Source organism: Cavia porcellus, unplaced genomic scaffold (genome assembly GCF_034190915.1).
Source record: "Cavia porcellus strain 051 isolate PalLab524CR breed Dunkin Hartley unplaced genomic scaffold, mCavPor4.1 scaffold_1, whole genome shotgun sequence".
Classification (NCBI taxonomy): Eukaryota; Metazoa; Chordata; class Mammalia; order Rodentia; family Caviidae; genus Cavia; species Cavia porcellus.
In genome coordinates, this window is record NW_026947484.1 from 177,592,902 (window position 1) to 177,609,140 (window position 16,239).

The 16,239-nt window shown below is 35.0% G+C and overlaps 1 protein-coding gene across 7 annotated transcripts in view; it reads left to right on the forward strand.

Moving 5' to 3' along the window:
• Positions 1–16,239, forward strand: part of Lpar1 (lysophosphatidic acid receptor 1) — a 147,264-nt gene that overhangs the window by 43,873 nt on the left and 87,152 nt on the right. The window contains exon 2 of one of the 7 annotated variants that reach the window (XM_063260923.1): positions 4,639–4,734. The exons of the other annotated variants lie outside the window; for them this stretch is intronic. The gene's annotated coding sequence lies outside the window, so the exon portion shown is untranslated. The remainder of the gene's footprint in view (positions 1–4,638; positions 4,735–16,239) is intronic. 7 annotated transcript variants of the gene reach the window in all.

Below are 16,239 nucleotides of genomic sequence, written 5' to 3' on the forward strand. Positions count from 1 at the left end.
CACACCTGACTTCTAACCTGGACTCATTTTGTTAAAATTCAGATTTGTGGTTCTCACTGCCTGATTCAGTTAGGTTTGGGTATAGCCCAAGGAATCAGTGCTTTTCTATTTTCTGGTAAAGCTTATTATACTCTTACCTTGTGTCCTGTTTAATCACTTATTAGCTATAAATGTAGAATATAATAATCATTTATTCCCCATACAGGTATCATTAAAGAATTCTGATTTAAGATAATGGCATATAATCAAAGATTTGCTTCAGAATTACTTGAAGAGACTAAAAATAGAGGTGTCTAGCATCTACTAAATCAAAACCTCTGGTTAAATTATGGATAAATCTGGTTCTATTTTGAGTTAAGTTTCATGGTGGATATACCATCCAAGAATACGGTCTCTTTGTCTTTAGCTTTTGCTGAGTGTTGATAGGAGAAATAATGACAGTAATATTTTCGTATATTTTGTAGTACATGATAATTCTTAATCTCTCTCTCTCTCTCTCTCTCTCTCTCTCTCTCTCTCTCTCTCTCTCTCTCAAATGCAACTCTTCTGTTTTGTTACCAGGGAATTCAAGTAAACTGTTGCATTCAATTTTGAAGCACATATTTCCCATGCCCACTTTAATTCATGATACTTATTTCTTCCTTTTTTTCTCTTTTGTATAACTTCATATTAATGTATCTGAAATTCATTTCAAAATAGTGAAGGCTCAAAAGTAAGTAAATGATGGGGTGTCTGCCCTTCATTTTGAAATTTGCTTCTTCTTTGGAGAACCTATCCCAACTCTGTGCCAACGTCCCTGCTTGTCTTCTAAGCCTGGCTATGAAAGAGTTAATGTTTCTCAATACCAGGCACTGACATAGGCAGTAGGGAAATCTGGTTCATTTTGTTTCAAAATACACCATACCTCAAATAAGTACAAACAGCTGCAGTGTGGGCTTGGAGCCAAAAGAAATCAGTGTGATGCTATGAACTCCAGCCGAGAGGAGTTCATGTAACATGAATCTGAGAGCAGGCTCCATCTCAAAACTTTCAGGCCCCAGCAGGAAGAGTCTTTGCATGCCACCCTGCTCACCTCCACTGCCACTGCTCAGAGAATTTGGAGTGGTTTTTTGAAGAGGTAGCCCCCCGCCCCCATTTCCCCATCTCCAGCGATTACTGTTCTGCAGTGGATTGCACACACATTTTGTCTCTTGCAGCTCCAAACTAAGGTATTGTAAAATTAGGAAATCTGGGAATATAAAGCACTTATATTTACCACCTGCTTATTTTATCTCTATGGTTAGACTTAAAGGAGCAATCGTACTAACACTGCTTCTTTTCAAAGCCTCACGGAAATTCTTAGTCAGGTAGAACCTCTTAACTCCTGATCCTGTTGGGTTGTTTCTTCTTCTCCTAATTCTTACAGGTAATATCAGTTTAGTAAAATTGGTGTTTTTTTTTTTTAACAGATATCTTTTTACCATAATTTCATTTCTGACTTTTTAATCCTGCATCTCTTTGGGGTGGTCAACAATTCCCTTTTTACATTAACTAGAAATTATCTGTATGACAGTCTCCATTCTCTGCATTTTTGGAATATCCTCTGTGTTTTTCTGGACATGTAGAATGGCATCTTTCAGGCTGATGTTTAGAAGTCTTTAAAATAGGGCCTCACAGCTGTTTTTAGGTCTCTGGTTGGTTTTTAGGTCGTGTGTCAGGCATGGGTGATTTGTGGCTTTTGTGGTTTTACTATTTTTTTCATAGTTTATCAAAAAGGGCTCCTTCCCTTTCCATATTCTGCTTCTGTCTTGGTAAATAGTCCCAGCAATTATTTTAAAAGGTGCCCACTAGTATATTAGGAATGTTTTTATAATAAAAAGTAGGAGTTAGAATACCATTCATATAAGTGAGAGAATTGCCTCCTCATGGTATCATAGTTACTAAATGATTGTGAATAGAGAATCATTTAATTTTCCTTATTTTACTTTCCTGTTTCCTCAACAAAGTAGTCACGTTGGAAGTGTGCCCCATAGAACTGTTATATTAAAGAGTGACAGAAACCTTACTGACTCTTCACATTGACAAAATCATATACATATGAATTCTCAGGAAACTACATAGCCCAGCTGGGAATAATTTTATCCTTTGGCACAATACCAGTTTTCTTTATGTTCCCTTCTGTATTTATTGTGTCAGAGTGGTATTGCCAAGAGGAATTTTTCTGAAGAAGAATGGTGCATAGTAGGAGGAAGAAAAGGAAAGGAAATGAAATGTCTCATTATTTTTCCCATCCTGAAGTAGATATCAGGGCTGCATTCAGCAAGCTTTTCCTCCTTAAAACTTTGGGTTGATTTTATAAGTCTCTGGACTTAAGGTTATATACTGAGGTTTTTTTTTTTTTTTTTCTCTTTTATCTCTTAATTAGAGATTAGTGAGGAAAATTCAATTTCTTATTTGGCTCTTGAAATAAACTGAAAGTTCATATTTTTGAATAGCACATTGTGGGCTGAACAACATCTGGGAGAGATTATTGTACTGGTAGGCAGAGAAAATTCATAATTTGCTATCTTCAAAAAACATAGCACCTTGTCCCATTTCTTCTGTCTTCTGGAAACAAAAGCAGTGCTTAGGGTGACATGGCTGGTGCATCTGCCCCTTCGTTCATTTTACTGAATGTAAATGTATCGAATGCTATAGTATTTCGGTAGCTTTTGAAAATGACAAAACTTGCCGGTATGTTGCTGCCTGCACAGTTTACTGTGGCCCAGACTTCTCCTTTTTCAAAAGGCCTATTTTGACTTCTGACAACTTGCCTGTCAAACTTTGCAATTTATCTGAGACATCTTTTCCTGTCTTCTGTGAAACCAGGCACATTATGTGTCTGGGATAGTAGTGTGATTTATTGCAATAACTTATGCCCACATTTTAAAAAAGTATAGTTTTGGGCATGTTTACTCTATAGTTAGCAGTGACACATGAACATTTTCTTTCATTTAAAAAGATTTTATTTTAGTTGTTTTTTCTGTTCTTCATGTTTCTTTTCTCTTTCAGCTTTCAAATTTGCAGAAAGGTTGCAAGGACATATAGAAGTGTGATGAAACTTTTATCTCACCAAGTCAATTTAGAATTGTTCACATTTATACTCTAGCACCCATTCTCACAAAATTTATTTTTCTTAAAAATGAGGATGGTCCCATCCTCACATATTTTATATTTCTTACACATAAGAGTAGTCTTCTACATACGCAAATTATCAAATCGTAACTATCAAAATCAGTAAGCGAACTTTATTTTACTGTCATTCAAGTTTTCTCAAGTTGTCACAGTATCCTTGATAGCAAAAATTCAGTTCCAAATCTAATGTTGTGTTTAGTTGTTCTGTTTCTTCTCAGTCTCCTTTAATATGGAGTAATTTCTCTCAGATTGTTGTTGTTTTGCTTTAATAACTTTGATCTTTTCAAAATTACATTCCAGTTATTTTATAGAGTATTTCTCAGTTTGGTTTTGTGATGTTTTCTCTTAAGTTTAAATTTCAAAACTTTGGCAAGATTATCACAGAAGTAATCATCTTCTTCTATCCTATGACATATGATAATAATTTATGCTGTTACTGTGGATGTTTATTTTTATTACTTGATTAAGGTGATGTCTTTCAGATTTCACTACTAAAAAGTTACTGTTCTGCCATTTGTAATTAATAGATATTTTGTGGAGAAGTATTTGGGTCTAACCATTTTTAAAAATTAAACCATTAATTTATATATACCATTAATTTATACATGAGTTCTAAAATGAACTCATGAATTGTTCTTTAAAAGAGTTAAATAATTTATCTAGCGGGTACTTTTTGAATGAGTTTTCCTGTTATTTTAACATCTTCTTATAATTGTTAGTTGTTGCCTTAACTCTGTGTACTCTGCATGTGATGTTCCAAGCCATCATATGCTTGCCTGATGTCATGGTTTATATATAGATGTAACCCCAATACCCATGTCTTCACTAGTTGAACTTTTAGGAAGTGATTGGATTGTGGATGTGTGATACTCATCAGTAGATTGTCTCACTGATGAATGTATGGCTAAATGTGGTATTGGGAGATGAAACTTGGTTGTAGGAGGGGAGTCACTGGGGGCATAGCCGGAAGAGTCTATCTCTTCTGTCTTCTTCCCCTTGGTCTTTCTGCTTCTGTCTGTCCTGCCATGCTCCTATAACATGCCACCTGACCTTGGAGCCAGCTACCTGTCGACTGAAATCTTACAAACTGTGAACCAAACTGAACCTTTCCTCCTCATCTTTCTGGAGATAGTGTCTCAACAACTAAAAAGCAACTAAAACAAATGTTGGTACCAGAAGTGATATTATTGCTTTGATGCTACTTGACCGTGTGGTTCAAAAACTTTTTGAGTTGATTTATGAGAGGAGTTGGGAAAAGCTTAGAGATGGTGGCTTGAGGTTGAATAGAAGAAATAAAGCTAGGAAGAAAGGAAATCGAGATTTTAAAAATTGTACTTTAAAGAAAAATTGCAGCTTCAAAACACAAGCTTGGTTATTTACTCTTTTTTCTTCTGAAACAGAACCCTGGTGAACTTCCCTTCAACTGCATATGGGTCTGCCTATCCCCATTTACTTGGTTATTTACTCTTTTTTCTTCTGAAACAGAACCCTGGTGAACTTCCCTTCAACTGCATATGGGTCTACCCATGAAAGGATCATTTTTTTGGCATTTCTCATAGGAATAGATCATTATCTCATTAGGTAAGCCATCCTCTCCCACCCACTAAGACTAAGACTAAGACTAAGACTAAGACTAAGACTAAGACTAACACTAAGACTGTAGAGTTTTGAATTCCACAGATTTTCACTCCTCGAAACACATAAAAGATTCCTAGTTCCCAGCTATATTACTCTTCATGTCTTTGACTACCCACGTGTTGCTCGTGAGTGCATCCTATACCTGCCTCTAACAAATCCTTCTCATTCCTGTTTTACTGACACATTCTGAAAATTCTTTTTCCATGACAGGAATCAGAGAACCTACATACTTATGTTAAAGGAGTACACTAAATTCCTTATTTCAGCATCTGGGCCCCTCAGACCCAGCTTGTGACATCTTTGAGAAGCAGTGCTAAAATGATGTGAGTGGAGCTTGGTAGGAGATTCTGGTCAGAGCTTAGAAGACCAGAATGTTGACAGTAATGCAGATGGAAGAGACCAGGCTCAAGAAGATTCAGTTGGGAAGAAGATTAGCAGCTGGACTCAGGCCATAAGTGTTATTCCCTGGTACAAAATTTGTTTGTATTTTGCCCATGTCCAGAGACTTTGTTGATAACTAAGATTAAGGGTGGTGGACTAAATAATGTGGGTGAGCAAATTTCTAGGCAGCCAAATATTTAGGCTGTGGTGTGAGTTCTTGGGGGCTTTTAGTCAACTTTTCAATGCCAGTGAAGTGCCAATAGCTCAGCAGAATGATTTAAAAGTTCTGAGTTTGGCCAAAAGGGAATCTTAGGTAAAATTTGGGTCTGCAAGGATACAGTAGAAGAGAGCTTTGTTGCTAAAATATTAGCATTAAAAAAAAAAACCCCAAGTACTATACTTTGAAACAGGACAATGGGAAAAATTCCTGAAGAAATGTGAAAAACTAGCAGGGCCACACCCTTTTCACGGTTCAAACTTGGAGAGATAAAAACTTGGCTTTGAGAAGAGAGCCCCAAGCTACCATGTTTCAAAATGGCAGCTACTAGGGAATTTGTTCCTCAGGATTCAGTTTATAGTGCTCAGCTATCCTGGTACTCACAGATGGTTGCAACCAAGACAGCAGGTAGCAGACCTTGGCATCATCCATCTGGTGAACTTTTGAATACAAAAGTTGTGGGATTAGAAAGGCTTCTACCCAGATTTTAGAAGTCCTGTGAGGCAGGCCTTGTGCCACTGAGAGGGCAGTGTGTGAAGCTGTGAGAGTGAAAACAAAAGTACAGAGGAAACCACAAGATGTTAGAAAAGCCAGGAAAATGGAACATCAGAGTAAAGCTACAGGGAGGCAGCAAAGCTGGCCCAAGAGAAAGGGCCATGAAGGCTACAACTGCTGTTAGCACCATAAGGGCATGAGTGCCCAAACCTTTTAGAGTTCACATTTAGCCATGGATTTCCCCAGGTATTTGACATGAACTACAAGTCTTAATATTGGCCCTGCTATCTTACTTTAGTCTCATTTGTTTCTATCTTTCCCATTTCTCTCTTTTTTATTGGAATGTTTACCTATATGTAGGTGGTGTTTAACTTTCTTTTTAATTTCTACAGGGGTGCACAAAAAAGTTTGCCTTAAATCTCAGAGGACACTATGAACTTGGACTTTTTAACAATGCTAAAACTGTTAAGACTTTAGTAACTCTTAGCGATGGACGTTTATGAAAATGCATTTTTCATAAAGGGATGTGCATGAGTCTTTTCGGGACCATGAATGGGATGTTATGACTTACATTTAGATGTTTCCCCCAAAGTCTCATGTGTTCATAATGATATAAGGGAATGAAATTCCCAACCTACTATATGTCTGGTATGAGTTCGTGTTCTCTAAAATCGAAGAATGAATTTTAGGAACAATAAAGATTAAGAGCAGAAATATTTATTGAGAGAAATAAAACTTCTGTCTGAGAGAGAGACAGGAGTCCCAAATGGCTTGTCAAAGAATGTGTCTTTTACTCTATTTTTATAGAGTAAAATCATGGGGAAAGGTGGGTCTAAAGTGGGGAAAACTGGGCACTTGCAAGACAGATGGGCATGAGGTGGAACAGAACTATGCTCAGCCAGTCAGATTAATTGTTCTTGTAGAATTGACCAAATTAGGGACAAATAAGAAATAGAGTCAAGTAGCAAGTGAGTATTCTTACAAATCAGTGACTCTTCCTGTAGGGGTTGAGATGGTAACTCCTGACTTCTCAAGGTGATCCATACCTAATCCCTAATCACTTAGGATGTGATTGCATTTGTTCTGCCTTCTGTTTTGAGGTCTGGCCCACAGCAAGAGTTGTGTGTCTCCTCCAGGGTCACAACACATTTGGTCCTCTGTGCTGGCTTCCTGGAGGGCCTATCCCTGTCTGACTGCCTATCATATTTCTAACTAGCTCAGCTGCCTGTAACAATAACTAGGGCATGCTGCTCTGCCTTGGAGCCAATTCACTATAGACTAAAATCTCTACAAACTGTGAGCCTAAAGAAACCTTTCTTCCTTAAAGTTGTGGGTGTGTGATATTGTGTCTCAAGGACAAAAAATAACTAAGACACTTGGCCTGACCACTTGACCCAGACATTTCTTCAGAGAGCTTAGAATGATATTTAGAGACTAAGATGTAAATGCTAAGTGTGCTCATGGTTTTTGAGATGTTACTATTCACAGGCTTCTCACTGTGCAACACACATTTACAATTATCATTGTAATTATCTCCTGTTTATCCTTTGCTGCTAGATTCCTCCTAGCTGATGTGCTCCCTCTAATGCAGACATCTTCCTTGTCTCAGTTTCAAACACCCTGCCTTGGGTTTCCCATGCTTTGTTACAAGCATATGCTTTTTTAAAAAAAATATTAGTTCATGATTAGTGGTCAGATTTTCATACTGTCAGGTTTTCCATTTAAGGAGACTGTTACTAAAATTCTGCCTTTAACAATCTATAAAATAGCATTTTAACATTATGATGTTTTCTTTTAGTAAAATTTTATTGACATATATAAACATTTAATGTATGTAGTTAATACGTTTTGACATATGAATGTACCTTTGATTCATCACAGTCAAGACAGTGAACAAATACATCACCTTCCAAATTTTCTCCAGTTCTTTTGAGATCTGTTCCTTGTATCAGCTCTTCCTTTGGATTTCTAGGCAATCACTGCTTTTTTTGTTCTTTAGAGATTAGTTTGAATTTTCTATAGTATTAATGCAATCATTTGTAGTAAGTTCTGTGTTTTGTCAGCTTCTTTTACTTGGCTTAATTACTTTGAGACTGATATATGCTATTGTACATATTAATAATTCAGTTATTTCTACTGCTGTTTTCATTGTTTGATTGTATAAGAATTTGTCTGTCTACTAATTTATAAGTTGGAATTTTAGCTGTTTTCCAGTTTTGGACTATTACAGATAAGGCTACTATAAATACTTGTGTGCTTAATTCTTTGTATAGACATATACTTTCTTTTCTGTAGATATCCAGGAGTGAAATAGCTGAATGGATGTTAAATACATTCTTAATATTTAAAGAACTGTATTCTAAGCTGATCCCATCTTACACTCCCACATCAATCTGTGAGGGTTGCAGAATCTTTGTATCCTTACCAATATTCTTTTAATTTTATATTCTTTTTAATTTTATTCATTTTAATAGATATGTATTGGTATTTTATTTGGTTTTAACATATATTTTCCTATTTGTTCTTCTGAGCTTATCTTCCATCTGCATATTATCTTTGAAGTGTGGAAATCATTTGCCCCTTTTTAAAAATGCATCTGGTTTCTTGCAAAATTTTGAAATTTCTTTCATACTTTAAATATGAGTCCTTTAACAGATAAATGCTTTGAAAGCATTTTCTCCCAGTTTATGGCTTGCCTTTACTTTTACTTAACTGTGTCTTCCAAAGAACATACGTTTTTAATTTTTATGGAGTCCAGTTTTTAAATTTGTGCTTCAGAGATCATGCTTTTGGGATCTTAAGAAAACTGTTTGTACCTTAAGTCTAAATTTTTTTTCTGATTTTTTAACTTATAAAAAAGGAAAAGCTTACTTTGGTTCACAGTTTTGGAGGGCTTAGCCCATGGTTGGTAAGTTCTGTTACTTTCAGACCTCATTGCAGGGTCACAGGGCAAAGAAAGCTGTTTGCTTCATGATACAAAGCTTCTCTTATGTTTTCTTCTCAAAGTTTTGTAGCTCTCAATTTAACATTTTGAGTGAACTTTTGTATATCCTGAGATCTGAATAAAAATATTTTTGGGGAATGTGACTATCAAATAATTTTAGCATAACTCAAATTATACTTTCATATTTAAAAGTAGAGGATAAAAAGGACATCCTTACTCTACTGAATAGCCTATTTTACCTATGGCAAGTAGGTTTATGACTGAATTATCTGTTATGTTTCATTAGCCTATGTTTATGTTCATACTGTACTGTCTCTATCATTTATTATCCTAAAATTTAATGTCTGTGGAATCAGCAGTGATGGGCTTTCATTCCTGATATTAATTTGTGCTTTGTCTCTCTTTTTCCTGGCTAGGATGGTGAGACAAGATTATCTTTTTCTAGTTTTTGATGGCAAAAGATGAAGTTATTTATTTGACTTTTCTTTTTTCCTACTATTGGTATTTAATGTCATAAGTTTCCTCTTCGGTACTGCATGGCCTCAAATTTTAATATATTTTATTTTCATCTGCATTCAATTAAAAATACTTTTTAATTTCATTGAATTGTAAAATATTTTAGATATATGTTATTTAGTTTTACAGTATTTGGAAATCTTGCAGAAATGTTTGTTACTGACTTCTAATTTAATTCAAGTGTGATCAAGGAACATACTTTGCATGATACAAATCCTTTTAAATTTTAAATGTGTTTTAAAATGTGTTTTATATCCCAAACTATGACTTGTTTTGATATAAATTTCTTTTGCACTTGAGAAAAATGTGTATTTTGCTGGTGCTGTGGTGAGTGTTCCATATGTCATTTAGATTAAGTTGGCTATGTTGTACAAATTCTTCCTATCCTTGTTAATTTTCTGTTCTGTCGACTAATGACAGGGGTATTGAACTCTGGCTATAATTGTGGATTTGTTCTTTTTTCCAGTCATCAATTTTTACTTGTGTATTTTGAAAGTCTGTTATTAGATGCATAAGCTTTTAGAATTGTTACATCATCTTGATGAATAGACCCGTTGTTGTTATGAAGTGTCTTTCTTTATCCTTTATAGTAAGTTTTTCTCTGAAGTCTGCTTTGTCAGATACTATAATAAAGGTACTTCAACTGTATTTTGTTTAGTATGAGTGTGGTATATGTTTTACTACTCTTTTATTTTTGAACTATTTGTGTCTTAATATTTAAAGTATGGTTCTATAGTTGAATCTTCCTGCTTTATCAGTCTAAAACTCTACCTTTTATTTAGGTTGCTTAGATCACTTACATTTAATATGTGCATATATGTTTCGATATGGTTATGGTTAAGTCTGATATTTTGTTGTTTATTCCATTTTTCTTTGGAATTTGGTATACTTTATGATTTTATTTTATCTTATTGGTATATTAAATGATTATCTTGTGGTTAGTGGTTAATTAAGTATTTATACTTATGGTACTAATTCATTCTAGACAACTTTTAGGCATGCTTCTTTATGTATGACATAAGAACCTCAAAATAGTGTACTTTCTTTCTTAACTTTTAAAAAAATATTACCTTTGTGGTAAGCCCTATTATTTTTGTTGATTATGTTTCTCAACAGTTTTGAGATATAATGTATATATCACATAGCTCAGTCTTTTAAAGTATAAAATCCGGGAGGCTTTTGTATATTTAGTTAACAATTATTACCATAAACAGGTGTAGAAAATTTTTATCTTTCAAAAAGAAACTCTGCACTATCAGTTATTCTCTATTTCTTCTCCTCCAAACTGCTGGAAAACAGGTGGTTAGTGGTAAGCTTGGCTCTTCTAACCACAGCGGATGGAGGAGACTTGGAAAATGAGTCCTTCTAAGAATAATGCATGCGTCTAACATCAGAAGTAGTTCTGGTATGGACCACAATAAAAGGCATGTGTATGTTCATAGTGGTGGAAGTGAGGGGAAAGAAAACCACATTCTGTCTTATAGAAAATTTCATATATTCTAGACATTTTTAAATAGATGGCTTGTGTGACCTTTTGTAACTAGCTTCTTTCACTTGACATAATGATTTTAAGGTGCAGACATGCTGTAAAATTTATCATTGCAACATTATTTTATTGCTCAATAATATTGTGTTTTTTAGAAGTATCATATATGCACTTAGCTATAGATAGATGATTCGATTGTTTCCATTCTTTGATGGTTTTGAAAATTTCTTGTATGACTATTCTTGGAGGAATTATTGTATGGAAATATATTTTCAGTTCTTGGGTATAGGAATGGATTACTGGGTCACATGGAAATTCTATGTTTAATATTTTGAGGAACTGTTATTATTTTTCATGGTGGCTGCACCATTTTACATTTTCCACCAGTAGTGTCTAAGAGTTTCACCTTCTTTGCATAGTCACCGACACTTGTTATTAACTCTCTTTTTACATATAACTGTCCTAGTGATCATAAAGTGGTACTTTATTGTGGATTTGAGTTTCCCTAATGGCCAGTGTTACTGAGTATCTTTTCATTTACTTATTGGTGATTTGTAAAATTTTTAGGAAAATGTCGATTCAGATATTTTATCATTCTAAAATTAACTTATTTGTCTCTTTTATTATTGGGTTATAAAGTTCTTTGTATATTCTGGATATATTTCTTATCATGTGTACATTCCTAACTCCATATGTATTTATTTGATGTTCGTTTATTTGTTTAGAGACAGGATTGTGCCAAGTTGCCCCAAACTAAGTTCAAACTTACAGTACTGCCTCAGCCTCCCAGAGTGCTGGGATTACAGACGTGTGCCACTATCCGGCTATATTTTAGGATCTTGATGCACATTATGCAAACAAATATATATCCTCAGTACATTCCCGAAGTACTGTAGCAATTGCATTTATGTAGGAAATATTTTTGAGTGCTTATTTTCCTACCTTGTATACAAACTAATGCATCAGAAAATTGTCTTTCAGATATAATTTTACTACACTGAAGTACACTTTTGAAATCACTTTTTTATTCAAACACCCTAAATTGATTTTGAGGTATTTTTTCCCCAAACACTCTTGAATTTGAAGCCACTTGAAATTATAAGTAATGAAGGATGCCTTTCAACAGAACACTCTGCCGTTGAAAACTCCTAGTCTAGGCTGAATCTGCTGTTCTTGCCACAGCCACAGACTTCTGTATTCTGAGCAGCTATTTTGATACTCTGTCCCCACTGCATTCAGTCTCTCCTTTTCCCTCACTTCCAATATGAACATACACATGCTTTTTATTGTGGTCCGTCCCAGAACCACTTCTGATGTTAGATGCATTATTCTCATCTTCCAAGTCTCCTCCGTCCGCTGTGGTTAGAAGAGCCAAGCTTGCCTGAGACTTGGTTACTGAGGTTATAATTCTCCTTGTCCTGAAAACTATGGACTGAAATCACTCCACCTTGGTTCAGTGATTCTCTTCTTAAACATTCCACAATACCGTAGAACTGTACTACCGTATCCTTTAGGTATGGTACACTCTCCCCACCCTGGAAATCCTAATTCCCATCCATTCAGTATTCTTTTTGTGTCCTCTGAAAATGGGTAGGAGTCATGTAGATACTAGATCAAAGGTTTAGACATTGCAGTCTTTGACTATGGAAAGAAACAGAGCAGTGTCTGTCTCTTACCCAAAGAGGAACTGCTCTGTCTTATTTTCAAGATTGTTTTTAGTTGTCTTTATTTTAAGAAAATCTCATCCCTTCTTTTCTCACTCTCTCATGATTGGTTCCATTCACTTAAATTTCATTTTCTCTAGCTCAGGAATCTGTAGTTCTAGATCCTTCTTGATATAGTATGATATAGTATGTCTAGAGTAGAGACTCTCTGCTGTCTAAGCATAATGATACAAATTGGTTTTACCCTGACAAGTGGGTTTGGCCAAAACATCCTTTGGCATTGTAATAACCACAGTTCTGGGATTATTCCATAAATCAAACTTTACAATTCCTAGTTATATTTTAGAACTCATTTCCCATGATGAACTTCTGAAGTGGAAACTATATACCTTCCTTTCCGTCTCCAGTCAGTAGAGTGAGTTTCTAGGACTTTGATTCGTTGTTCCAGTTTGCAGAGTTTGCAGTGTACTAGAATCTGAACTGGTAAGATACAAGTGAAGGAGTGCAAATGTGTTGGTTGTGTTTCTTTTTCTGTAGTCAGCATCAGCAGGGTGGGCTGGCTGTGTTTGTTCCTTTGAATGTATCAGCTTTGTGCCATACAGAAAAAGAATGAGAAACTCTTAGGCCAGATGTATCATAGAGAGTTGGATTGAAAAGTTGGAGTAGCACATGGAAAAACTGGGAAAGTGTTAAGAACATGAAATATTCATTGTCTTTTTATGAGTATATTGAAGCAAGATCTTAGGTCAGATATTCTGAGAAGAGGAGGACAATTTCTTTAGCCACAGGTGAAGCTGGAATTTTAAAATGAAGCATGAGAAATGTTTGGTTTCTCAGGTGGTTTTCTGATTTCTTTGTTTTAACCCTGCACGTGAAGCAAATGGACTCTGATCCCTTACTCTTCTGCCCCAGCTGGGCCACTGGTGTCACCACCGTTCTGAGCAATAGTGACAGGGAGGGATTAGTGTAGCTGTTCCTTTGACACCCTGGTCCCCATTCCCTTTCTTCTTTGGTCTTTAACCACAGTGTGATTTTTGTTAACTTTAGAAATAAAAAAGTGCTGATTGCCTCTTCTCTACAAGTGAAAATTTTTTCTTTTTCTGGTGATTTTTTTTTTTTTTTTTTTTTTTTGGTTTTCACTTCAGCTTATTAGTTATATTGATTTCAACTTTATAGCTTTGAAAAATACTTATAACTGCATTTTTCCACCATTTTTATCACTGAGATTTTGTGTCTATATGAATTGATAGGCTGCCTCTGCCAGAGCTCTCCTGAGCCCATTTCTGAGATTCAACACGAGTGGTTGTACTATGACATTGATTAGATTTTATTTGCTTTATATTGGAAAGTGCCCTGTTTTTGCTGATTGCAAGTAAGTGACAAGTTGGCCAAATGTAGAGCTTTTGTGTTCCATATTTCTGACAAAGTCTTGAAAATTGTTCCTTTGTTTTATTGTCTGTTGTGGCCGTGTCGATGTTATATTCAGTCCAATTTTTTCTATTTTGATTTGGTGTTTTTCTCTACCTAATTTTTTTTCTCCATAAAGTCTAAGTAATTTAAAGTTAATGTTTTAGTTGTTGATCACTTACTGTATGTTTTTCCTGGAAGAACCAAGCTTTTTTCTCTTTCTAACAAAACTGTGATAATATATGCATAATATAAAATTTATTAAGTGACTATACACTTAATAAATAAATGTATAGTGTATACTCAGTAATGTTTAGTATAGTCAGATTGTTGGGCAGTGTCTTAGTTTATTTCTGTGCTCTAATCAAATACTGGAGTCCTAGTGATTTATAAAGAGTAGAGGTTTGGTGGCTCATAGCTCTGAGTCCAGTATCTGATGAGAGCCTTCTGGCTGCTTCATACCATAGCAAAAGGTATCCCATGAGGAGAAAGAGCAGGTGTGCTGGCTTTGATCTCCTCCCCTCTTTTTATGAAGCTGAGAGTGCCATCACAGGGGCCCTACCCTCATCCAATCCTAATTACTTTTCAAATAACGCAGAAACAAATACCATCATTAATCTGCACATTTGGAGATTAAATTTCTAGTCCAAAACCTTTTTCCTTTTTGGAGAGCTAGGGATTGATGCCAAAGGCACTCCTATCACTGAACTGTCTCTACATCTATTTTTATTATTTTGAGACAGCGACCCCCTAAGTTCCTCAAACCAGCATTGAATTTGTGATCTTCCTGCCCACCCTTCCAAGTAGCTGGTATTATAACTGTGAACAAAGATCTGACATTTAAAGGACTTTTGAAGGAAACATTCAAACTGTAGAATGACACTAGTGTCCAGATTCTTTTCCTCCTAAGAGTTCTATCTAAAACTCTGCTCATTAAGCAATTCTCTTTCTTCCTTTCCTTAGTTCCTGTTTATCACTATGGTACTTTCTATCTCTGTAAATTTGGCTATTCTAAGTATCTCCTAGCTAGACAGACTCATAATGTTTGTCTTTTTGCAATTGGCTTATCTCACTTAGGATAGTGTTTTCAAGATTCACTCATGTTTTAGCGTATATCACAATTTCCTTTTCAAGGCTAAATACATTCCTTTGCAAATGTATACCACATTTTGTTTATATATTGTCATTCATTACTGGACACCTTGGATTCTTCTACCTCTTGGCTACATAAATAATACCATAGGAACATGGGTATATAACAAGCTTTTTGAGATCCATTTAATTCACTTGGGAATATATCAGAAATGAAATTGATGGATCATATGGTCGTTCAATACTTACCTTTTAGAGGAAAAACTATATTGTTTTCCAGTTCAATCACACTTTTTATCATCTAACCAATAGTGCATAGAGGTTCCACTTCTTCCATATCTTTGATAGTGTTAATTTTCTGCCTGTTAGCTTGTCTTTAATTTTTATGATGATCATCCTAATCAACTCAAGTCTTTTGCTGGTTTTTAAATCAGAAATTTTTTTTTGTTTTGTTTTTTTTCTGAGGTAGGAGTTAGAAAAGCTTATTTTTATTGTTTAATATTTTTGGTTCCATTTGTACTTTTCAAGTATGCCAAGTAGTATGTCAAGCCTTTGTTCCTATACCTTTAATAGAATGCAATAGATTTCATTATGGTAAGTGCATGTGCTTTTACCTAATCTAGCCTTCTAGGCATGAACTTGGGTTTTTGCAGTTGTACATTTGCCTTTTGTAGTTTCAAATTTTTAGCTTTAGGAGTGATATTCTCTGTAATTTTTAAAATCAAATTTATAAATGTTTATAATTTAACCTGTTAAGTAGCTCCATGAGGCTTGTTAAGAAAAAAAGAGTCCTTATTCCTTTCATATTTTGCCTTCACTAGCTTACCACTTTCAGTTGTGTGAGCTGCCCCATTTGATGTGTGCATCTTTTCTAAGGTTTGTATTTTTAAAAAAATCACAAAATATGTTGTTTTGAAATATTTATGCGTTGTGAAATTCAAAACTTTTATTTCTAATTTTTGATTTATAAATTGTAAATAGGTACATTTCCTATGGGGAAGAATGTGATGGCATCTCTACTTCTGTGCTATACCTCGCAGTCCTAATATTTAGGTCGGGACTTGTTACTGTGTTCCTTGTTACTCTGATGATGAGTGTGTTAATACCATTTATACCTGAGCTATGTTTGAAGAGTTCTACGAATCCTTTTCCTCTTCTGAGGTTTTGTTTGCCATTGATTAACCATTCCTTTGATATTTCTTTAGTTTTCTGTGTGTTTGTTACTTATTCAGTCTCAAACTCAATA